Raw genomic sequence first — 26,815 nt, 5'->3', positions numbered from 1 at the left:
TATCCAGTCGGCCACAGTGTGTTCGACAAGCACAGAGAGCAAAATAGGAAACATATTGTCAACTTGACATTGAATGTACATTCTTGCAATTCCAAATTGGCATGATGACAAAACTCTACAAATTCTAGTTTTGAGAATAGTACAAGCTTTAAAATGAAACAGTGGAGATATTGTCTAAAGGATACATTCTAAGCTAAAACATATTGAAAATTTGGCGAGAACAGACCAAGATTTACGGAATTAAAATCAATTTAAATGACTGTGGTGACATCATGAAACAGAAAACACTTGTTCTTAGTTCCGACGCCATTTTGATGACGTCACGATGTAATTAAGAGTCAAATGTGGCATGAAATCATATCTCCTATTCATACTCTATTCGAATATGAAAAGAAAAATTGGGGTCAACGGACTCCCTGAAGAGCTACAGTGAATTTTATATAGGCATATTTTAGCCCATTTACGCGCGCGTAATGCAAATTTGAATGGACGCGCATTCCCGTATTATTGGTCGTAAGAGGCTGAATGAGGTATCAAATTAATCAGAAGATAATGGACAATGGAAAGACATGAAAGAAATGATGACTCGAAGATGCATAACGATGGTAGGTGCAAGAACGCGCACGCATACCTGTGCGCGCGCAAATTCTTGACATGCTCAAAATGACCAGAAACGTACCCAAACTTGACCACGGTCGATTTGGGGAAATTTAAAATTTTGACGCGCGCATACGTGCGCGTCGTGACCTTTGCATGACCTCTGATGATATGTCCTGATGACCTGTCACCTGAACTTGATATGATGCAAATATGGATGATTTTTGATGATTAGTTGCGATGATATGATCAATCATTTAATTTTACAAAATGGCGCCTAGATGACGTCATCATGATTTGATAACCTTGAAAAGCTTCCATTCCCATGTCCATAATGATGCCCATACATGACATGAAAATCAAGGAAATTGACAGGCCCGATTTTGAGATAGAGGTGGACAAAGATTTGGCAATAAAAATAAAGAAAATTCTGACGAATATAATAGGTGATCTGTCATCTTAATGACAGACCACCTAAAAAGGACCAAAAAAAAAAAAAAAAAAAAAAGGGGGTCCAGCGAGGTTTGAACCACCGAACCCTGGTATACCAGTCAGGTGTGTTATCCAGTCGGCCACAGTGTGTTCGACAAGCACAGAGAGCAAAATAGGAAACATATTGTCAACTTGACATTGAATGTACATTCTTGCAATTCCAAATTGGCATGATGACAAAACTCTACAAATTCTAGTTTTGAGAATAGTACAAGCTTTAAAATGAAACAGTGGAGATATTGTCTAAAGGATACATTCTAAGCTAAAACATATTGAAAATTTGGCGAGAACAGACCAAGATTTACGGAATTAAAATCAATTTAAATGACTGTGGTGACATCATGAAACAGAAAACACTTGTTCTTAGTTCCGACGCCATTTTGATGACGTCACGATGTAATTAAGAGTCAAATGTGGCATGAAATCATATCTCCTATTCATACTCTATTCGAATATGAAAAGAAAAATTGGGGTCAACGGACTCCCTGAAGAGCTACAGTGAATTTTATATAGGCATATTTTAGCCCATTTACGCGCGCGTAATGCAAATTTGAATGGACGCGCATTCCCGTATTATTGGTCGTAAGAGGCTGAATGAGGTATCAAATTAATCAGAAGATAATGGACAATGGAAAGACATGAAAGAAATGATGACTCGAAGATGCATAACGATGGTAGGTGCAAGAACGCGCACGCATACCTGTGCGCGCGCAAATTCTTGACATGCTCAAAATGACCAGAAACGTACCCAAACTTGACCACGGTCGATTTGGGGAAATTTAAAATTTTGACGCGCGCATACGTGCGCGTCGTGACCTTTGCATGACCTCTGATGATATGTCCTGATGACCTGTCACCTGAACTTGATATGATGCAAATATGGATGATTTTTGATGATTAGTTGCGATGATATGATCAATCATTTAATTTTACAAAATGGCGCCTAGATGACGTCATCATGATTTGATAACCTTGAAAAGCTTCCATTCCCATGTCCATAATGATGCCCATACATGACATGAAAATCAAGGAAATTGACAGGCCCGATTTTGAGATAGAGGTGGACAAAGATTTGGCAATAAAAATAAAGAAAATTCTGACGAATATAATAGGTGATCTGTCATCTTAATGACAGACCACCTAAAAATTAACTTGAAAGCCATTGATATACAGGCAGAAAGGTGTAAATTCACATGACAGTTCTTTTACTTTTAGAGGATGTTAGTATTTATAGATAATTAGCAAGTGAAAAGACTTGAAATGAGAAAATAACATGCTGCTTCTTCCCGCATACATTTTTTACATAGTTTTTGTGGCTCAACTTACCCCAGACGGTGGCACAACTTAATACCCCACATATGGGGCAAGTTGAGCCATTTGACATTGTTTTTTTTCAAAGGTCATAATGAATTTTGGTGTAGGGGTAGAAAGTTATATATAGGTGAAAAATATTTCCCAAGAATCAAATTTAAAGGCAAGGTACTTATTTCTACAATATTATTAGTCATATCAATTCAAACATGCAAAATGCAAAAAGTGTCACAACTTACCCCGCCTTCCCCTACATCTTATGGCAAACCATGTACAAACTGTTGCCATCAATCGTACTAAATTTTATTTTTGAATCATTTGTAAATATTATTTATGATGGTATTTCTTTGTTAAACCCCTGGCATACCATCCTAATAAGAACAAGATCAAGACTATCTGCAATCCAGACAGTTAGGGAGCTATTTTGTGTAATCTATTTAAAAATCTGAACTAAATTTAAAAGAGTTTCGCAAAATATATTGTGCAAAACACGATCATCATAGCTGAAATATCGCCTTAAAGCCTTTCTGTTCCATCATTCCCCCTAATGCTACAGTCACACGCCAACAAAACCCATTGCAAACAGACTTATGGTATGTCAGTGGTAATAAATGATAGCTTCAGTCAATCTGGGGCCTGTTTCATAAAGAGTTACAACTGTTGTAACTTTGCCATTATGGCAACTACCATGGTAACCTTGATTTTGATTGGCTGCTGAGCCCTGTCGCCATGGTAGCTGCCATAATGGCAAAGTTACAACAGTTGTAACTCTTTATGAAACGGGGCCCTGGAGTCAATTTTGCTTGTGTGACTGTGTCTGAAAGATTTCAACAGAATGAGTCATTCATGTAATATACCTGGAGTAATAACTAAGTTTGGATGTGAATGAACTTCGAACAAAATGTGAGATATCATTCTCTTCGTATTTGCACAATTCATATTAATAATCAATTCAGTTGCCAGGAACCCAAGCATCTGTGTTTGTCTCTGTTTAAAGGCCAAGATCACCCCTAACAAAATAAGTATTTGAATAAATGAAACAAAAATGACAAACACATAACAAACTTCCATTAAAATTGGATGCAAAATAACGAAACTTACAGCATTTATAAGAAATATGTTTATTTCACAGAACGAGATCCTTGTCGGTGATGGAGTTCATTCATACTTCATACTTATATCTCAGATATCTTTGTAGTTATCATGAACCATTACAAAAAATGAATTTATGGAAATATGGGACTTATTGCAGAGCAGTTTGGATGTGATGTCACAAGATCAAAACATACTTCATACTTCTGTTTTTATTCTTGGATGGATTTTTGTGGAAAATTGATCTTTAATATTTTCCTTTGATTATTCTTCTTCATACCAGGGTAGACTTTAATTTACCCTTTATGTGAGAAATATTTGCAATCAACGTATGCAGTGCAGGTATCTATGATAGTGTCTATTGTGCAATGCACCTCATTATCAGTGTCTATTCTATTGGTTTTATGTGCGAAGAGGGGTGAAGTGGATTGTGGGTAATTAAAGCATTTCCTGATTCTTGGGGTTAAAAAGCCTGTACAAGATGGTTGTGGTTGGTTGGTTCATTTCAGGCCTGTTACACCGGATTTCCTAAGTAGTCTCGGGGCTCTCCGAGACTAGTCTCGGACAGGTTTCTAATCTGGTGTAAATGCACAAACCTACACGAGAGTAGACCCCTTCTGAGCAAACCTATCTCGGACCACCTCGTGATGTGTTCCGAGACCGGTCTCGGGGCACCCCGAGACTGCTTTGGATTCGGTGTAAACGCAAACCACAAGGTGGAACGATTATCCAAACAACAAACACAGCACCCACTTGGCCCCTTACCAAACTATCTCGGACAGCTTTGGTAATTCGTTGTAGATGCACAGAACGCTGTCTCGGGGCGCCCTGAGACTTGTTACTATTCCGGTGTATTAGGGGGTCAAAAATTTAGGTCAACTTTTTAGAAACTAGTCTCGGGCAGGAAATCCGGTGTAACAGGGGTCTAAGAGTTGATGGTGCTATCCCATCGATATCTCTGATGATTTACGCCAGGCTATGCGAGAGGGATTCTACCCTCCCCTGTACAGCTCTTGACTCTCGTCATTCGATTTTGCTCTTTAATTGCACTGTGTGAGATACAGATTCACCTACGAAAGGCGTAGTGCAATATCAAAATGATTTACCATTATTATTTTAACAATCATCTGTTGCTACTTGTGCTTGTCTTTACTCTTCATGGGTCTGAGTATTAGTGAATCATGTGTCTGAGTGTTAGCGGATCCCAGTTATTCAAATATATACTCTGGCTGACTATTATTAATCATTCACACAGATAATAACAAAGTCAATGAACAGGGAGACATCATAAAGTACCGTTTGGTTAAAAGCTCTTCTTTTGTTTACCAACACTTAAAAACAAAGACGCTATTAAAGTGGGCTTTCAGACAAATGATCCTGGTGTGATTCTAAATACGGAAGGCCCTGTTACATCGTTCCATACAAGCCTTGCGTATGACTATTTTTTCTACCCGCAGGTTGCCTGCATTGTCAGTAACTTGCACGTATCTCACACGCAGTTGCCAGCAGAAGCGCTGATTTGCATGCAGAAAAGTTTTGAACATGCTCAAAACTTTTTTGCAGGCGAGTTACGGATGAATGCCCGCAAGGCTTGCACACAACGATGTCACAGGGCCTTAAAATGCTTAAAGACTGGGTGAAAACAAATCACAATGAAGGAAAATCTAGTAGCCATCGCACAAATACATGTATTTCTTGATTAACTAATGTTGGCTGGGGGGGGGGGGGTTAGCCCACCAGATTCCATTGTTATTTACTATCACCCCAGCTTTAGCTCAAGCTGCTGTTAACTCAAGGAATCAATCCTGACAGATACCCATTTACCTCACCTGGGTTGAGGGCAGTGGCATATAGTAGTTTCTTGCTGGAAAGCATGAATGCACAGGGGCAACCGCGTAGCCAGGATTTCATTTTGGAGGGGGCGGTAAATGCACGCGAAGTGTGCCAACACTTACAGAGCGCGCAAAGCGCGCTCCCTAGGGGGTGGTCCCCCTCCCGCGCAAAGCGCGCAGCTTTCGGTGTTTCATGAATTAAAATGAAAAGGAGCCATCTCTCTTGTCTCTAGTACCTATATCAGCTCCAATTCAGTTGACTATATTGTGATTTTGAACCTTGTTTTCAACAGTGATTGTGAACGCACAAAAAAGGAATACAATGGCGGAAATTAAAATAATAATAACCCTGCGCGAAGCGCGGAAGCTACAGAGTTTTATCAATTTTTTTGCAAAGAAAAGGGTCCCGAGAAAATGGTATTCTCTAAGATATATTGAATACTTCCCTTGGAAAGATCAGATTTGATTACAAACAATTTAGCGATAGTGCATATCTTTAACTCCCAAAACAGAGGAGAAGAAGTGTATATGCCGGGAGGAAGATATTCCTCCCCGCGCAGAGCAATGAAACTCTGAAATTTCAAAGGGCGGACGTTTCATCAAATGCAGATATCTCTAATACCCCATCGGCTCTAATTCAATTGATTTTCTAAGATTAATAAAGTTCATTACAAGGAAAATAGTGCGCAAAAAGTTGAAACTTCTGTGATTTATTGAAATTATATAAAAAAGGATGATGTATAATTTCTTTGACTTATCCTGAAGCGCTTCATTTTGAATGATAGAGAAACGTAAGTGTCATTCAAAATTTCAAACTGAGGGCGCAAAAAAGGACAGGAGATGAATGTGCAGGGAAATGACATGAAGTTTGACATTTTTTGACATGAAGAATTTGAAAAAAATATTGTACTTTTTTATTTAATACGACACAAATTTATACCTTCCTCTTTTTAAATTAGGAACCTGTTTGCCCCAAAATTATGGTTGTTTAGTAATGAGCTGAAAAGCAGGAGAAGTTGCCTATATGGAGGTGACTGCAGAAATTGATATAAAGATTTTACCTGCCCGGAGCCGACCTGACCAGAAGTTGCGCGATTGATTAAAAAAAAAGATAACTTCATATACTTCGGCCTAACCTTACTCTAATTCCATGTCCTAATGTATACATTTGAACTTTAACTGGCAAAAAACACATATAGCTGAGGTGAAAAATAGGGTTAAAGAAAGGGTGGGGGAAACAATGGAGAACTGCAATATTGTCATTTAACCGCGCACAGCGCGGAAGCAAAATTCACATATGAATTTAGAGCAAGAGTGAAGGAGTTTCTCTTTTGAGAAAACAAATAAAGAATAAAAAGAAAACACCCACAAAGCTACCCTTCTTCCCTTTCCTCCCTTCGCTTTTCCTTTTCTCCTCTCTTTTTGTCTCTTCTTTTTGGGGACGTTTTTTTTGGGGGGGGCGACCGCCCCCACCACCCCCCCCCCCCCAGGCTACGCGCCTGCACAGGGGTGAAGTCAACCTTGCATGCGAGCTGCCTTGGGAAAGGGGTATTGGTATGGAGCCTAAATTGGGACCAATGAAACCCCTGAGCAGGTGGAACTGAAGGCAGGCCCAGGCCTTAAATATCATAGGCAAAGGCCACTCTTCCAAAGCACAAATTGAACAAAAAAAATAAGAGTTCCTTTCAACATCTATCCAGCCTTAATTTTAGTTAATCATTAATGTGTCCGTAATTAATGATACATTTTTAAACAAATTTTATCCCAGTCATGAAACCACATTTTATGACTTCAACCTTGTTAAAATGTTACATAATGTCTTCTCATCATCAACAAATATTTGAATAAGCTGGCATGGATATAATGGTACTCCATGGTATGTTGTGAGATGTCTGTTGTAAAATGTCCTGGTTGGGAAACATGTTTGATTGAACAGTGAAACTCTTTGGGACTGGATGATCTGGATTCTACAGTATTTCACAGAACACTGTTAGAAATAATTTAAACAACGTTGTTTACTATGTGAATCAAACAGTAGTTGTTTAATCATTTTAAACAAGTGTTTAAAATCTTAAACAACAAAGTTTAAATTCAATATTTAATTATCAATAATTTAAGCATTTTAAACACTTGTTTCAACTTTTTAAACTACTGTGCGATGCACATAGTAAACAGCTTTGTTTAAATTATTTTCAGCAGCGAAGGCCTAACTTCCATGTCAAAGGGGCTGCAAAACAAATTTTAAAGGGCTAAGCTGACCGAAGGGAGGCTGAAAATGCATTAAAATCACAATTTTGATGGTCATCTTCACATTATTGTACCCAATGTTCCACTGCCCCTCTAACGAGGACTGAGCTATACCGATAGTACCAATTTAGCCTTAGCCCGATTTCTGTACTTTCTGAGGTTGTTTGGTTTTTTTTATGCAAAAGTGGGCTACCGCCAATGACAGAAAAAAAAACATATTGTTTGTCTATGGGTCATAGGCCGTGTTTATGCTTCCACTTTTCAGGCCAGAATCAGCGTTTCCATACATGATTAGTCCAAAACACGGTTGCGTCCATGCTTACTTTCATTTAAACGACGTTTCAAATTGCTGATCGTAAACTCACAAAAAGGTGCGTTTGTTAAAGTCGTTTGACCAGAATCAGGCTTTCTGGGGAAGTAAAAACAGAACCACAATCGTAAACGTGTTTAAATGACATCATTTGATGCATGCTTCCGGTGAGATGAAAATCCGCAGGCAAATAAAGTCGCATTGCTCCATGGTCGCATGTTACCTCCACGGAATTACCTCTCATCTCCCTTGTTACATTTGCATGTGCATGTGTGATAATTAATTTAAGTACTATCACTAGTATTACTCTTCCAATTTGTCATTACGATGATTGTTGAGGGATTTAAAAAAAAACCTGGAACATGAGTTATAATGAGGAGACATCGCCAGATGCCCCAGTAGCATAAACAAATAAATGTTTTATTATTTTATTATGTATACTTTAATATTCTTTATTTTTTTCTCACTATTATCCTCACCATGGTGGAAATTATATGGCTATGTCAAGTACATGTAGCTCCATGCAATGACTAAAATATCGGAAATTGTTCGATGTTTAAATAACAGTCAATTACCTTCCCCACAACAACACTCGGAAAAAAAAACTTTCGAAAAAGGGCGCGCCCAATATGACCTCGCTTTCCTGCTCAACGAATATTACGATGCGAAGCCAGCTGGAGTTCGTGATTTCGCCTCTGAAAAGTTAAGCATAAACAGCACTCCCAAAACCAGGTTTACCATCGGCGTTTTGAAACAACGTTTGATTCTGTCCTCGCAATGGAAGCATAAACACACCCATAGTGCAATTGTTTGCCTATGGGTCATCTGAACGTAGGCCTACATGTATTTAGTTGAACCTCTTAAAACGGCCCTCATGAATGAAATCTTTATCTTTACACTGTGATTAACCACTTCGAAAAGAAACTGTCAACCTCTTGTTCCATAAGAAGCAAATTTAAATAGTTTTGACAAAGTTGATATATCCCTTTAACAATTCAATAAGCAACATGGCCATAAGATCCTTGCTGTCTGCCATGTGTAGAGAACAGACTATGGGCCAGACAAATTAAATCAATACTATGCTAATAGAAGAACTGATCAATCCTGAGCAAAGGTCATCATTACTATTCTCAAGGTTCATTCAAAGTGCTTTCAAAATCCAATATCAAAGGGAAAATGTCCCCACAAAAAAATAGGTCCAAGGAGTATTTGGGAGTACATACATGTACTATATTATAAAAAGGGGAGTTCACCCTGATGAAAATTATGTTGTAAAAATACAAGAACTAAATAATAAAAAGAATTGGTGAATGTTTGAGGAAAATTATCCATAAAAGATTAAGGAGGTTATTTGAATTTTAAGTTTTTGATATATGAAGTTACATGAGCAGCTGCCCCCTATGTCATGTAATCTAAAATGTATCAATTTCATATTTTTAATGGCTCATGAGGACAAACAATCTATTTCCTCTAAGGAGCGGGTGTGAAATGATTTGTCTGTTGATATACTGAAACTAAGTTTATAAAAAAGAAAGCGATTTTTTGAGAAAATTATATTATCATTGATTTTTTTATTACGAGACATACATGTGGGGAAGCTGCTCGCATAACATGAAGTCACAAATAAAAAAAATAAAATTCTAATAACTTTTTTTTCATCTTTGATAAATTTCTTCAAACTTTAACAATCAGGGTAAGCTTTCCCTATATAAAAGGGAACAAGACATTCGGTCTTAATGAGCATGCTCATCCACAAAAACTGGACAAAAGGGTTATTTTCATGAGTTGGCGATTTATGTGGGTTCAGTGAAGAGTTATCAAAAAAATACATGGAAAATATTGTTTAGGGTATTCTGAGATCAAAGCAAGATTACTTTAGGATCCTTATTCCGTTTTGAAAATAAATGGATGAGCATCGGCCCAAAATCTACCCCCCCCCCCCATACCTCAGAACTTTCTGTTTTCGAGTTTGTGAAAAGTAAAGAAAGACATTTATGACAGGATGATTATGTAATCAAGATCTCATAATGCATGTAAATAAAAGCCTTCATGTATTTTAACAGGAGGTTGATGCTGGTAGCTGTATGCTGGTACAACTGACACATCTGCCTAAAAATTGTAGTACACAAGGTGTCAGACTGAACCACTAGTCCAGGTATAACCTATGCCAGGCCTTTTGACAAGGCCTCGTGACTTTGATATAACCTTCATCAAGTAGTGACTGAAACAAGACTAGCGGTTGTAGAAGAGAACCAGCGAAACCCGTGTGATCGCGAGATCAAGCGACTTCAGTCACAAGGCCTCTTGGAACCTGGCTTTCACTTCTTGCTATGAATTCAGTGTATTCGCAATATGGTGAGCCATCTATTGGTTGCAGCGGACAGGACGAAATTCGCAATGCATTATAGAAAAATTTTGATATCTGTTGCGCGTGCTAGTACTAATAGTGAATACATGCATGCGATAATTAAGCACTGGCCGACGCGGCTTGATCGGATATGCCGTTTACTAGGGTCCAGGAGGTAGGAGAGAAATTTGCCTGCATATATTTCTTTGCAAAATTTAGACCGTTTCTGCAATTTGGTTTTCATTTTTTAAGCACTAGCACTGTGCGCTGCCTGGGCGCGATGTCGACCCCAAAGTTAGAATTTTGGTCAGTTCACTGCAACTAAAAGATGGCGCACCATACTTCTGAATCCACCGAATTATCAGCAGGCTGATGCACCAATCCGCACTTTCGATGCCTGATGATGTAATGGGACCTGTACCTTCGCTTCCATGGTACGGGATCATACATGGTTCATGAATGCAAACAAATCGTTCGCTGATTGGTCGCTTCCTCTCTGGTAGCTGATTCAAGCCTGGAACAATGGTTAAATCCACGTCAGGTTCCTAAAGGCCCAGTGGACAGTCTCGTTCATCCGGGTTTGAGCGATTAGTATTTCTTACTTTATAGTCGCTCGGAGTCTGAAATACACGTCATATCAGTCACAGGCAGAGTTTTCATATAGCAAAATGCCACCAGACCTCCATCAGTAAATAAAAAAATCTCATTAAAAAGAGGAAAGTTAGTTTGTTGTAGCGCTGTGCAGACGTACATGTATGGCTTAAATTTTGTGTAACAGCTCTGAACAGCAAAGTGATGCCTCTGTCTAGATTTATAGGCTACCTCTCTACAAATGAAAAAGCTAGAACCTTCATTACCATTTCAAGAAACGGAAAAAAAGCAACTAATAAAGCAAGTCAACATACTTCCAAGAATACCTTTTCAATGATTAATGGCAATAGTAAATTTCATCTTTTTAATACTCTAACATTTTTTTACATTCTTGCATGGAAGGAAATTAATACTTGGGTATAAAACGGAAGTGGGTTGAGGTACTACAATGAACACAACTGATGCTTCTAGTTGTTAAAACTCTTTGCCAAAATGTGACAGGTTTCACGGAACAGGCTTTCATCAATTTCCTCTCAGATTCTTGACTCATGCCACTGTCACACCCACAAAATAAACTCCAGGGCCCAGTTGCATAAAAGTTACTATTATGGTAACTTTCATGGAATCGTTGATTTTGATTGGCTGATGAGCACTGTTACCATGGTACATTACCATTGGATACTCGATAGCAAATACTTTAGTAGCTTTTGTGCAATGGGCCCTAATCCACTTAATGTATTACAGGGTACATTATTTCCAATGATTATTATGCAAATTGGTTGGTTATGACTCAATTTTATTGGTGTGACTGTTACTTACATGTACCATGAATAATTAAGAGCAAAAATAAGCTTCATTGAACACTGCATAAAGTCTTAATAGCACACTTCTCACTATACACAGGTGCCATGGAAAATTGGTATACCTGTATAATGTAATAATTACTGACACCTTTTTTCCATTATACAGCAAAAAAGTGTACAGTCATGCATATCTCATCTATGAGGTACAGTGATACATGTACTAGTCTCTGTTCTTCTTTACAAAAATAAAGTCAAAGTTAATGAGTCCACATAAGAGTTCCATGTATAACTGGAAAATTAAATAATAAAGGGGAAATTTGCCCCAAGAAACACCTAATAGAGCACTGGAAAACTAGCCCCTGAAACTTCCATAAGAATAGGATCAAACATAAATGTACTGTCGCACAATTGGGTTGGAGTGATAAAAAAAAGCATTGGGAAAAATGTTCCTGGATGAATAATAATAAATTTGGGCCTGCATTACAGGTTTCATAGCACAGGATGTACAGGACATAATTCTGTGATTTTGTACATATATCTAAATTTTGATATTTTTGTAACTTTGTATAATTATGCAGAGCAAGATAATTCAAACTTTGTATTCCACTTTGAATATAAATTCAAATGAACTTATGTTTCAAGTGAATATTGAATAGAACAACTCATTTTTACGAAACTGACTGAGAAAAGACATTATCACTACATGTATATTCCCTCCCTCATATCAAAGCATACAACAGAAAATACATGATCTGGACATGGTCTTTTCTTTGAATCCATGTACATGTAGCATAATAGGATTTTCTTGCAGACAGACAAGACATAAGAACCTTTAAAGAAAGGTCAAAGGAATTACATTACCATCTCTTCAACTTCCATCCCAATCCTCTTGGGGTTAGAGATGTCTTGACTACTCTCACGCATGCATGGCTAGCACAATCCAAACACCCACATGGATTCGGGCATGCCACATCCTTGATTATTTAGAGTCCCATCAGAATTGTCTCATTAAATGCAAATGATGCAGAGACTAGATCAACAAATTATTTAGCATGATGCTATTGCAAGACTACCATCCAGAAACGGTTAATACATCTACAACCATCGTACAAGTACATGTAAACCAAAAAATAGTAGCTCCATCAGCATGATGCATAGTTCACCTACGTGTATTTATGCCATTTATGTTTATGAATTATACAAAAAGAAGTCACAATGTTGAATTATTATTACTTTTTGTACTTTGGAATCATAACACAAGCCCCTTGGAGAGACAAAATTCTACTAAAAGTCCCTATGACAACACTGTACTGATCTGAAATGATACTAGGTACATGTAAAGTAGTAAAGTCTATTTCTTGTCTGATATTTTGGAATCATTGCCATACATGTATATGCAGTGGGTAGGAGGAAGGAGGGCTCTTGCCCCCCCCCCCCCCCTTCACCCCACAATAATTTCCAAATCTAAATCATATTTCAAAAATTTTCCACCTGAAAATGAAATGAGCAACAGCTCTCCTGGTAATCAGCTTGGTGGCTCTACTTCCCCACTATACGCTTGAATATTATTTCAAATTTTTTGCCCATCTCCATCCCCCCCCCCAGGAAAAAAAATCTTGCATACATGTAGCCATGTTTGGAATAATAATCATTACCATAGTTTACTTACAGGTAATTAATACATGTATACATGTATGTAGTATGTACACTATCTATACTATGGGTATTAAAAGATACCAGTATACTAAAAACTATAGACATCTGTACATTTATAGCTTTTGAAAAGCACAATGAAGACAAAAGTCCACTACACTATGGAGTGATAGAGTATCAGAAGAATTTATAATGCAAAGTTTTCAAGTTCATCAAAACTGAGGTATTTCTTTTATATCAGAGGTGAAGATTTGTTAATACAAACCAATATTCCCTGCTCAAACAACTTCCTAACTGACATAAATTTTTGTAAATCTACTTCTAAATTCCCTTTCAGTGATTCATTTTGTTTTTCCTGCACACTGAAATAGTCCGCACAAAGCAGTAACATTAATTTTGCTTTGAGAAATTCACAGCATCAGTGCTTCTACATGTATATTTACTTGCCTGTCTCTATTAAGGGCTAGTAATGCAGCATACAGTTAAATTACCCTGGCTTTTGCCATGGATACTACTACAATGTAGTAGGATCCAGTCTTTAGCAGAGCAGCTGATTATGATTTCAAGGAATAAATTCCTACCAGGTACCCATTCACATCACCTGGGTTAAGTGCAGCACAATGTGGGTAATTTTCTTGCTGAAAGAAAAAATGCCAGGGCTTATGATCACATCGAGCCATATACATGTAGTAATTCAATAATTTTATGACAGGCACTGACCGACCAGAGCTTTATTCAAATGGGGACTATAATAAAACAATTAAATCTGACAAAAAAACGTTTAAAGAAATGGTCCAGGCTGAAAGTATTTATAGCTAAATAAATAGAGTAGAGTTCACTGATCGGATAACAAATAACAAAGTTATTGAATTTTAAAGTTTAGCAACATTTTGTGAACAGTCGTCATGAATATTCATTAGGTGGGCTGATGATGTCACATCCCCACTTGTTCTTTTGTATTTTATTATATGAAATTAGGTTTATTCAAATTTTTTGCTCCAAGAACTAGAAAAATTGGATTGACAACTGATTAAGTGCATTAGATATTTAATGCTGCAACTTATTTCATTATAAAAAATATAAGGGAGACATATTATTCACACAAGTATGAAATAATGGAAAAAAATATGATTTTATGTAATAACATAAGACAACGGAAAGTGGGGATGTGACATCATCAGCTCACCTAATGGATATTCATGACGACTGTTTTCACAAAATATTGCTAAACTTTAAACTTCAATAACTTTATTATTTGTTATCCGATTTTGATGAAATTTTCGGCATTTTTCTCAGTGAACTCTACTCTATGTATGAAGATATAAATATTTTCAACCTGACCATCCCTTTAACACTCTTTGACATCTCAAATAAATTTTAATTAAGTGACCATCAAAAGCTCCACTTCCTAGTTGCTCCAAGTTATGTTCACATGGAACTAAATGTAACATAGTCTAGTTTTAAATTGAAATTATGCAAAAATCCATTCACATCTATAAAAGAAGGGGTTCACAGTGATTTACACTATTAAGAACAATGTTTTAATATATTGTCACCATGTATCATGAAATAAGACAATTCACAATGCTTTCATTTATGCAAAATTTACAAAACAACAACAAAATGTTCACTTCCTTGTAAAACAAAGAAATTGAATTGCGCATTGAAATATTGATACAACTCTCTGGAATTTCCAATCTGGGATTTCATGTAAATATGCAAAATATAAGCACAAAATATATGGTCTATAAAGTACATGTATGTAAATATCTAACTTCAAAATTAAGTACATGTATGTCTGCATGCCACGGTACAACATAGAGCTTCACAAGAGCCCAGTACACAGGCAATACATCCCTTGACCCAGTGTCATAATGAGTCAAGATTTGAGGGAGTCTGATATGGTGTATCAGGCAAAAAATTCAAAAAAATTATTAGAAAAATCAAATTTTGTGATAAATTTTGACATCATATTCAGAACACAGTATCCAATTTCACCCTTCTCTCTTTTCTTTTGTTTCCTTTTCTCTTTTTTTTCTTGGTCGTGAAAAATTGAGGGGGGGGGGCAAGCACCTCTCAAGCCCCCTCATTTGTACGCCACTGCCCTGACCAGAAATATAACAATCTGTTTTGATTCATACAAGTTTTGGGCAAAGAGAACTACAGTATTCCCCGCACAATATTGTGTCTAATATGTTGTGTGAACTGAACTTTATTAGAATCGTTCATAGCCTTGTAATGAGTGTCCTAAACACTATTGACTTTAGATAGTTCTGTTGGTTCTGTGATAAGAAAATGACCAAGGTGGGAATAAAGACAAGCAATTAAAAACATTTAGATCATACTCGTGAAGGTTGTCATGGAAGATCTATCAGGATTAGTGACATTTTATGAATAGTAATTAATTTTATTTAAAAGGAATACAGCTATTCATTACTTGTGTAAAATATCAAATCTAGGTTCAGCAAGCAGCCAATGCTGAAGACAAGTAGGATATTGTATTTTCAAAGAAAATCTGAAGACATCTCCAATCAAATGCACATAATCCCATATTAATATCCGATAAACTTTAACAAGATTTGATGCACAAATACTCATTCAATGACATTGATCTTTTGTTATAGTTTGTTTGTATGGTTCTTGAAGGAACAAGATACGGTACTGTAGACCCTGTCATTGATTAATCAGTTAATTCTTTTGACCTGTATAATCTTTTTTTCATACTGTACAGCAATCACTTCTTCAGATGAATAAGATGTAGACCAGATTTATCTCACAAAACAGTATACAAATAATGTCTAGCAAAAAGTATGCATCATGAAGAGATATAGGTAGTAACTTTTCCGGGGAACTTACATGTACTATTAAAGGTCAAGTCCACCCCAGAAAAATGTTGATTTGAATAAATAGAGAAAAATCAAACTAGCATAACGCTGAAAATTTCATCAAAATCGGATGTAAAATAAGAAAGTTATGATATTTTAAAGTTTCGCTTATTTTTCACAAAACAGTGATATGCACATCTCAGTGACATGCAAATGAGACGGTAGATGATGTCCCTCACTCACTATTTCTTTTGTTTTCTATTGTTTGAAATATAAAATATTTCATTTTTTACAGATTTGACAATAAGGACCAACTTGATTGAACCATATAGTATTAAACAAAGCTAATTGCACATGTTAATTCAGGGAGGAATTAATCATCGTTTCACACGACAACAGGGAGAAATGGGAATATTTCATATTTCACATAATATTAATAAAATACAAAAGAAATACTGAGTGATGTCATCAGTCTCCTCATTGGCATACCGACAAGGATGCGAATATAACTGTTTTGTTAAATTAAGCGAAACTTTAAAATGTCATAACTTTCTTATTTTACATCCGATTTCATGAAATTTTCAGCGTTATGCTTGTTGGATTTTTCTCTTTTTATTTGAATCAACTTTTTGTTGGGGTGGACTTGTCCTTTAAAGCTATCCGATAGGACAGTGAGTACTACTAGTTTGTGAAAAGTACTGTACTCCCCGAAAATAAGAAAAAAAATTAATGCCTGTCGTACATGTAAAATGTAGGCCTACACTCTTAAAACAAATCATGACTATCAGTCAAATTGACTGATAGTCACATTTCTGACATATATTCTTGTCAGAAGTAACTCTGTTCTGACTCGAAAATAGTCAAATATGACTAGAATAACAGCTGCACCCAGCTGACCCTATTAACTAGTCATTTTTGACTGATTTGTTTTTAGAGTGTATGCATGGTCAAATTTCAGACAGCAAGCATTTCCAGCCTGATTTGCCCCTTTAATTTTAATTGGAAGATCTCTGAGTAAGAGAAAACATGATAAATTCCTCACTGAAGCATATCATCATGGGGTTTGAACTTCTCCCTTCAATTAACAGACTTCAGACCAGTCAGCTGTAATCATTGATAAACCAGCTGCAGACTGTGCTTATTGTTACACCATCTGTACTCTCCTTCACCATAATAATTCTTCAATGCTTGGAGAGTTCATTCATAAATCATATTTCAGACAAATACATCTCATAACAATTCATTCCATTCATTGGCATTTGTGTTTAAAAGAATAAACATAAACAATGCAGAGTAAGGACTATGGGAATTGTTACAATCATTGCTGGTGATCCTAACAAAATGTTCAGGGTACCAAGAGAACAAAAATATTATTGTTGGGCACCCTTCTCACACCTCACTAATGCCAGTTGTTGAAAAGTACATCCATTCACATATTTTGTTGCAATTCTGCCATACCCTACACGTAGCCCATGATATAATTTCAATTATTTTACATTCCCCAATGAAGATGTGTATTTTCTTTCCAAATAGAATGAAATATCCTTTCACAAAGAATCCACAAAGACATGGCTGAAGTAATGTAGTGATTAATGCATCAGCGTTAACAAGGCTAGAGGCTCAAGTAAAATGCTTTATAATTCACAAATAATTTCCCTTATGAACAAACACAAAAACAAAATTTTGATAGCAAACCTAAATTATGGTGATTGTGTGATGGGGTAGAAAGGGAGATTTTGGCAACTCCTACTATGTTGTACTGAAAAAGTAACCCTTTTTTTCCCAGAAATATAGGTCAACAATGCCTGGGTGCCTAAAATGAGGCAGCTTTTTCTCAGCCAAGGCCTTGTGACTTGGCTATATATCTTTGTCAAGTAGTAGCGGAAACCAGACTACATGTGTAGCAGTCGAAGAAGATAGCTGGCGAAACCAGGATGAATGCGGAATCGAGCAACTTCAGTTGCGAGGCCTTTTGGAACCTGGCCTTCACTGCTTGCTATGGGTTATGAGCATGCGGATGCACCATTCTGCACTTTCGATGCCTGATGATGATGTAATGGGACATGTTAGTTTGCTTCTACGGTAAGGGGTCATACAGGGTTCATGGATGCAAACATTTGCTGATTGGCCACCTCTAAGGTAGGCCTAACGGATTCAAGCTGGGAACAATGGTTGTGGAGCGTTGTGGCCCAGTGGATTAGTCTTCTGACTTTGAAACAGATCCATAATTGTGCTGCACTCAACCCAGGTGAGGTAAATGGGTACCTGGCAGGAATTTATTCCTTCAAGATGCCATCGTGCTGTAAAAAGCTGCGGGGCTAAAGCTAAGGTATAAATAATATCCAAGTCCTTTGGAAGCATGTAGGGATGTTGTTACGTGATATGCGCTATACAAGAACTGTGTTAAACATAAGAAATCCAAATTGGGTTGCTAAAGGCCCAGTGTATGGCTCATTCACCCAGGTTTGAGCGATTACGGAGACCATTGAAAGACCACTGAAAGACTTACAATTGGTGAGGTCTTACAGTGGTCTTCAAGATCACTGAAATTTGTCATCTCTGTGGAATGGCTCAGAAAGACCCCTCAAAGAACTCTGAAAGACTGATGGATATTTCTTGTCTTACTGGTCTTAGACTAGTCCTCTAGAGATCTTTCAATGGTCTTTCAGAGATCTTTTATGCAACAAGTGATCTTTCAGAATTCTTTCTATGGACTTTGCCTAGTCTTTCAATGATCTTTGAATGATCTTTCAATGATCTCTCATGAGTCTTACAGTGATCTCCGCAAAAATCTTGAGAGACTGCCGAAACATCATTGAAAGAATATTAAGACCTTTGAAAGTTCATCGGAAGACCGCTGAAAGACTGCTGAAAGACCACTGAAAGACCATTTTCCTGTAAGACCATTGTAAGACTGTTTTGAACCGTTTCAAAAGTTTTTGGGCTCATGAAGACCACAAAGACCACTGAATTCATGGTCTTTCAGCGGTCTTGTTCTCTGTGGAATGGGGGTTTTACTAGTCACTCAGTTTCTGAAATGCGTGCTATATATATCAGACATGGGGCCTTGTATAAAGGCTAGATTTTTCTGAACACGGGGTACATACCGGGTAATGAGGAGGGTACCCCCAACGCTGGAACACACAAAATGAATTATCAGGTATTATGGGTAGTAAATTAAGTTCTTGTAAATTATGGGTATTCTTGTGATTTAGTTTTTAAAGTCTTGCTTTCAGTGAAAGCTAGACTTTCACTGACTTTCTAATCCACTGAGAGTAAAATCAGAAAAGGAAAATGGTACAAGAAGGCAGCAATATATGGGATAATTAGAAGGAATAATGAAATACACCGAGGGGGCAGGAAAGTGGATATTTACTCTAAAAGACAGATAGAAAAATTACTAGACTAGGTAATCTAAATGTCAAGACATTTCAATCTAATTAGCATGGCTTCTCACAGGAAGGGGGTACAAGATATCAAGGAAAAAACATAATTTAATTAGAATTAACAAATACTGTAAACCAGTTCATACAAAATGTCAAGAACCTTTGAGCAATAGGATTTTTTTTCTTAGACCATGTGTGTGTGTGTGGAATGGGAATAAAAATGTAGAGCCTACTTGTAGTTTACCAGGGATTCATGGTATATGGTTGTACAAAGAAATATTAGGCCCTATTGATCACTATTTTTTGTTATACCGAGGCCTACTCAAATGAGGGAATGTGGACTATACAATAAGGAAGAAAATATATAGGCCTAGGTACTCAGTAGTGAGTAGGCTTACATGTACCGACTACAATTGTACAAACCCCTGCTGGAGCTTATTTCCTACACATCATGTAGCCATGACATGTACAACCTGAAAACATTTCCTCCATCAAATTATCATGACCTTATAACCTTAACAAATACTTGGACAGACTACTTCATGCCCATGGTCTACTCTTGATTTACTTTGGCACACTTCAAATAAACACAGGTCAATGCTAATCGAGGACTGCAGTACACATGTATACCTCATTACATTTGAATACATGTACAGTGTATAACCAAATACGGTACAAGTAATGTTTAAAACAATAACACCAGTTGGCATTGAGCTACATTAAATTAAACTCCATGAGACAATTGGGTTGCGATTCTCTGTGCTGGTTTACATGTACATGTACATTCATATCGTTTTAATATCATGTTTACAGAGAGCACTTTATATATAAAGGGGCTTGTCTTATATGACTATTTGTAACCTTTGCAAAACATGTAGGCTCAATTGTAATTTAAGCAAATGGTGCAAAAATTGTCACAGTTTTTATTTTGAAAACCCTCTTTCAGTGGCTTAACTCCCCGGTACTGTACTTTTGAAGCTTGGAGTAGAATGGTTGAATAGCAAATTGGTCATAAAGCACTTTTACTTTTAGAATGCTTTGTTAGATTGCATAACGCAAACCCAAACATCATTTCCATCTAACTGTACAGGATCAAAGAGATTGAGTGTGATAGATAGTTCACTGATCCCATTATAAACATCTTCAATCCCTGATGTTCAAAGCAGAGACATTTGAAAGGGGATTAAATCTGTATACATCCATTAATCTTGAATAGACAACTTTGCAAAGGATGACTGCCTTTATCTAGATCACCTTCTGTCTGGTTGGATCAATATTTGGTATGTCAAGAATTTTGTCACTCTTAGTGCTAGGAAAGGGCTTTCCAGCATGATGAGCTCATTTTTATTCAATGATGTATTACACAAACAATAGGTGAATGAATAATCACAAATATTTGACAAATTTGACACCACTGAAGTGTAAACACTATGAAGTGAAAGATCGATCAAGGGTTTTACGGGTTGCACATGATGATACCTAAAATATCTTATGTGTAGGATACATGTACGAGTTAGTTAATGGAAAATTTTCATTCCAACACTGCTAAAAATATAATTTCAGAATAAAAGAAGTCTCAGATCTACATGTAATTTTCAAACATGTATGACAGATAAAACAGTAAAATATGAGAATTGAATTGAAATAATTCTACTATTTATAAATGACAGATACAGTTTGCAAAAGACAGAATGTCAAAATCTTTGGAAAGTGTTTTTACTATTCAGGGTTTATTACAATATTTGGAAGGAAATTGCAAAAGTTTGCAATACGCTATCCAAATACTAGTACCAAAATTCATTCTCTTAATATCAGTGTACACACCATCACATGTAATCAATCATCACATTTTTATAACTCCTCCTTTGTTTTGTAAATATGAGATCTATGAGGATAATAATCAGCAGTATTTTTGTCTTACAACACACCTTTGAAACAAAAGTTGTTGTTCAAAGTATTTGTGTTCTCTCCAAAATCTTGAAGCACACAAAGAATTAGTAATGCTTGTCAAATTTTTACCAAAAAGCAGCAGTTCACAAACCCTTTGAGTGGCCTCAAGAACTGCTAATGACATTTCATAGTTCATACCCACGTACATGTAGAATTCCTGTTGACTTTGTTTATGGGTAAAAACAATTACATCCTCTATTGCATGCTAAAATATCTGATGAAATTCTAAATTGAATTAGCCATCCCTGACAAATAGTTTAGTGAGATTTGAATTCCAGTGAACGTGGGTGGTTTAATATGAGCTGTCATCATGAACTCATAATTCTAGGTCAGATTGTGACAACAACTGATTGAATTCCACTTTCTTTTTTTAAAATGGATTTCATGAATGTGCATGTGAGGGTAGTTCCCCCGGGGGGGGGGCACTCACATATATTGGAGTACGGGGCCGTGCCGCTTTGATGACCCCCTTTTTCAAACCTAATTTTCAGTTCTCTAGATACTCCGAATGACAAAAGTTCAGTTAAGAAGCCGCCCAGCCCCTCTCGCAAGACCCCCGTTAGGCCGTTACGAGACATCTCAGTTCCCAAGCCCTCCCAAAATTGTCAAACGCGAGCACCGCATGCGAGATGATTCCCTGGGTAAAGCACTTTGTAAAGTTTTAATAACAGCAGTACTGCGTCCAAGGAAAAATCAATTTATATAATTCATGAGATCACTTTTAATTAGTTTAATTATCCGAGTTACCACTACTCAATCTTTTTTCTGAAAGATTATGAATTTTCAGGACTGAACATTTTCTATTCATTCAATAAAGTAAAACCATTCAATAAGCCATGACACAAGGAGAGCATTACATGTAAAGAGTCATTAATTTTCACTGGCATCTAACTAGAAACAAACCAGTACCGGTAAGTGAAATTCACAGATTTCTTGTCTCAGGAAACACTCGCCAGTTCTTAACAATCCACGTATATGACGTTACAATGTTATATGTCACTCACACAGCACACTATTATGAAATGAAGTTGAGAGTGTAAATTCACATCGTTCACGAAAAAGTGAACATTTCCTCATTAGCAAGTCTGTCATATTTACCCTCCAATAAAATTTCAAAAAGCTAATGGAAAAGGAAATAATTTATTAGACATGTAGGCCTACATGAAGCTACAAAGTTAAAGGGGAAGTTTTAAATCATTATATACCACCTTCTTGAACATTTGTCACATTAGCCATAAAAAAATTCTCATATATGGTATAATCATATTCCATAAACATTTGCAAGTTATGGAATTTTGTATTACATTTATAGAATTTATATCACATGATACATGGGGAAGCTGGTTGTATATGACATCAATATAAAAAAAATACAAAAATCCATAACCCTCTGATTCTTTGTTAGGACTTTCACTACTTACATGTATTACCTTGGCCATCACCATTATTTTTTCTGCTTTTACATCCAAGTGAACCTATCCTTTATTAACAATCATTTACTTTAGCAAGGCCAAGGAAATGTACATACTTACATATGCAGGGGCCCCAGGACTGGGGAGGGAGCTGAAGAGGGGGGGAGGCTTGCAGGGCTTCAGCCTCTAGTACACTCCTCCCCCCCCCCTTGCCAGGAGGCTCCTAGATATTAAAGTCATTCCACTGCATGTTTAATCTCCACGGAGCCAGGGATTCCATAGCATTCATCTCCACAAACAGTCGTTTTTCCCATGGTTTATAGACTCTAGTAAAAAAATATAAAGTCTTTAACTTTTCTAGCCTAACTTTATATGTAAATGGGCTACAAGTATATTTACCCCCCACACGCAAATGGTGATAAAGATTTGATAGTTTTTTAGTCTACCCATGAAAAAACAACCATGTGTGTAGGTGAATGATAAGGAATCCCTGGCTTTGTGAAGATTAAAGGACAAGTCCACCCCAACAAAAAGTTGATTTGAATAATAAGAGAAAATCCAACAAGCAAAACACTGAAAATTTCATCAAATCGAAAGTAAAATAAAAAATTTGTGGCATTTTAAAGTTTCGCTTAATTTCACAAAACAGTTATATGCACATCCTGGTCGGTATACAAATGAGGAGACTGATGACGTCATCCACTCACTAATTCTTTGTATTTTATTACATGAAATATTCTAATTTTCTCTTCATTTTTAAGTGAAACGATTAATTCCTCTCCGAACATGTGGAATTAGTATTGTTTGACAATATATGGATCAGTCAAGTTGGTCCTAATTGCCAAATCTTTAAAATATTGTATAATTCAAACAATACAAAACAAAAGAAATGGTGAGTTAGGGTCATCATCAACTGTCTCATTTGCATGTCACTGAATTGTGCATATCACTGTTTTGTGAAAAATAAGCGAAACTTTAAAAAGTCATAACTTTCTTATTTTACATCCAATTTTGATGAAATTTTCAGCATTATGTTAGTATATAATTTTTCTCTATTTATTCACATAAACATTTTTCTGGGGTGGACTTGACCTTTAAGCACGTCAGTTTAATAAGTGGCTACCTCCCCCCCCCCCCCCCCTCACTTTGTTTTTCCAAACTGTAAAACAATTTACAAAATGACCATCTGATTGTGATATGTCGAGAATAATGGAGGGTTTTTCATCAAATTATGGAGAAGGGTCTATTATCAATGACAATGTGTGCACCAGTAATGCCATGGCTGGTGCACTGTGCCATTGCCATTGGCATTCAAGGCCCAATACTTACTAGAGTGTGTGGCAGTACGATGCCAGTGGATTCCTATCCCCGTCGCGGTCGGCCTGGCCGGCTATGTTCGGGGCTCCGTTCAGCTCAGTCACGATCACGTCTCAAATCAACACAGATCCAGAACAGAAGTACTACTCACTTATCCTCTCTAATTCCGCGGCTGATCCAATAATATATGATGATCCAAAATATAATTGCCAGATAGTATGAATCCAAAAAAAATGTATTTGCTGTGAATTTACAAATAAATTGAGGCGTGGATGCCTTCTCAGCCCTAGTACCAGCGATTCAAATGATTGCGCAAGAGCATTGAGCTGGCTAGCTAGCTAGCCGCATAATTACCGGTACCGGTATACGTACCGGTACTAGTATAGTATGCATATGCACGTCGCTCGCGATACGACGCTCTCAGCTCAGTCTATCTCAGATCTGAATCGCGCGTGGTGTGGTGGGGGTCAAGAGATCTATGTGGGGGCTCTTCTCTTCTATTTTTGTCAGTTTTGGTTTTCTTTTATACAAGTTCGTGGGTAGATCATTTTGGGGTTAGAAAGAATGCAGATGGACAAATTACCTGCTTTCTTTACATACAACCTGTGCCTGCGTGCTCTCTGCTTATATGGTAAAGGCCTACACGACCACTACCCGGGCACCCCCCCCCCCCTCAATAAAAAGCCTCGAAGTTGCGTTGTCATTTCATCTAAAACAAAAACAAAGACACACTTCATAGGTTTCCATCCATATGGACCAGGGGAGACTTCAAAGGGATAGGGGCAACGGGGTAACTGCCCCTCATTAGATATTCAAGAAAAAAAATTAATAAAAAAAATAAAAGAGAGAAAAAAGGGGGAAAGTGGGAAGGAGAAAAAGAAAAAGCGAAGCGAGAAAAGAGAAGAAGGGTGTAGCTTTATTGTTTTTCCTTTTTGTATTTTGTCAAATGTATAAAAACCTAAACGAGATGCTCTTCTCTCTCTTCATGCAAAATTTCGCGGGATAAATATAAAAATTGCCTTACCCCTTTGTTTCCCACAACTTTTTCTACTCCGTTTTTCAACTCCTCGGCAATGGGATTCGTGTATTTTCTTGCCAGAAATTATGAAGTATACTTTGGTTTAAAATATTATGATAAGTATTTATTTAATTTCCGCTCTTCTGGTCAGAGCGGGTAAACACTACCGCCACTCTCCGAGTCCGCATATGCAATTTCTGCTTTTCAGCAACCAATTTTTGGCAAACTATCTGCTCAAGGGGACAGGCATTAAATTCGCGCCGTGCTATAATGCAAAAGTATAAACGGAGAAACTTTGGTTCCATATGACATTTGCTCCGGCGACAACTCCGCTGCAAATATTCCTTCCTGCGAAACTTCGGAATTTCTCTGAATTTTTAGAAAAAATTCAGAAATTTCGAGGGACTCTTTCCTCCCTGCATACGTGTCTTCTGAAAGTGTAATGTGGCTAAATATTTTTTTTATCAAATCAGATCTAATCAAGGAAGGCATTTTACACAACTTTTGTTCTCAATTTCTATAAAACGTTTTACGTTCCGTGCTTCGCGCGGGAAGAGGAATTATTTCAAATTCATTAATCTTTTCCCGTATTTCTTTCAATTTTTTTTTTTTTTTTATCTCAGCATTTTAATTAAATTTGGAATACTAGAGACGCAAGAGACGTCTCCTTTTGATTTGAATTTGATGAGGCATCGAAAACTTCGCTCGGGAGGCCTGGGGAAACTCCCCCTCCCTGTACCCCCCCCCCCCCTATAGGGAGCACGCCTCACGCGCTCTGTATGGGATTTAATCCAGGACATATAGTTCCTCTCCAATGAAGTTTATTTAGTTTATCTCTTTTCATTTTAATCACAAAGATATAGGGAAAGAGAAGGGTATCTATAATAACCTTTGGAACGAAAGATGTAATTGTGGTTCGAGAAAAAAAAAAATCATATTGCAACTTTAGAATGTAATTAAATGTGAGACTGTCTGGTTTTGGTAAAATACCGAACAATTCATGATTTTCATTAAAAAAGAACGATAATTCAAGTAACTGGAGAGTAAATATGAAAAAAAAATTGCCATTTTAAGTTTTGGAATATTAATTCTAATAGACTGACATTATAATAGTTTGAAAAGGTAGAATTTGCTTTTAGTAATCTGTGCACTGTGTAAAATTAATTTTTAGTTGACTTGAATGGAATGAAGGGTAGGCTACGATGAGGATATAAGTTCACATAGAGTTTACAGGTTAATGACACACCGGGAATCCATGTCATCACTTCTATCATTAGTTCAGGAGTTATTCATGTCAACATTTCCAGTGAGGTTGATTAATGGAGGGAATAATGAATGTAAACGAATGCTTTTACGGGTGGATAATGAAATGCTTTGTATTTAATGTTGATATATATTCTACACGCACCCTCAACGACGTATTTGCCTATAATTAATATTGCATACACATGAACAAGGATAGGGTAATGGGGTTCATAATAACTTTGGTATGTACCCCTGATGGACGAAAAGTGCAAGTTCATTTCATTAGGTTCAATGTTCATGATCGTGACGATAATGCATGAAGTTATGTTGTGTATCTTAATTCAATTTATTCAAGACACAATTAAAAGTATTCGCTATTACAGCTTA

The 26,815-nt window shown here is 36.8% G+C and overlaps 1 protein-coding gene across 1 annotated transcript in view; it reads right to left on the bottom strand.

Annotated features, from left to right (window-relative positions):
• LOC129260916 (tripartite motif-containing protein 2-like) overlaps nucleotides 1-24,549 on the bottom strand; it is a 79,419-nt gene extending 54,870 nt beyond the window's left edge. The window contains exon 1 of the mRNA XM_064114165.1: nucleotides 24,178-24,549. The gene's annotated coding sequence lies outside the window, so the exon portion shown is untranslated. The remainder of the gene's footprint in view (nucleotides 1-24,177) is intronic.
• Between the last annotated feature and the right edge of the window lie 2,266 nt (nucleotides 24,550-26,815).

The sequence above is a fragment of the Lytechinus pictus genome, unplaced genomic scaffold, assembly GCF_037042905.1.
Source record: "Lytechinus pictus isolate F3 Inbred unplaced genomic scaffold, Lp3.0 scaffold_19, whole genome shotgun sequence".
Taxonomy (NCBI): Eukaryota; Metazoa; Echinodermata; class Echinoidea; order Temnopleuroida; family Toxopneustidae; genus Lytechinus; species Lytechinus pictus.
Note: the sequence above shows the minus strand (reverse complement) of the source record. Positions and strands in the feature narration are given on the sequence as shown.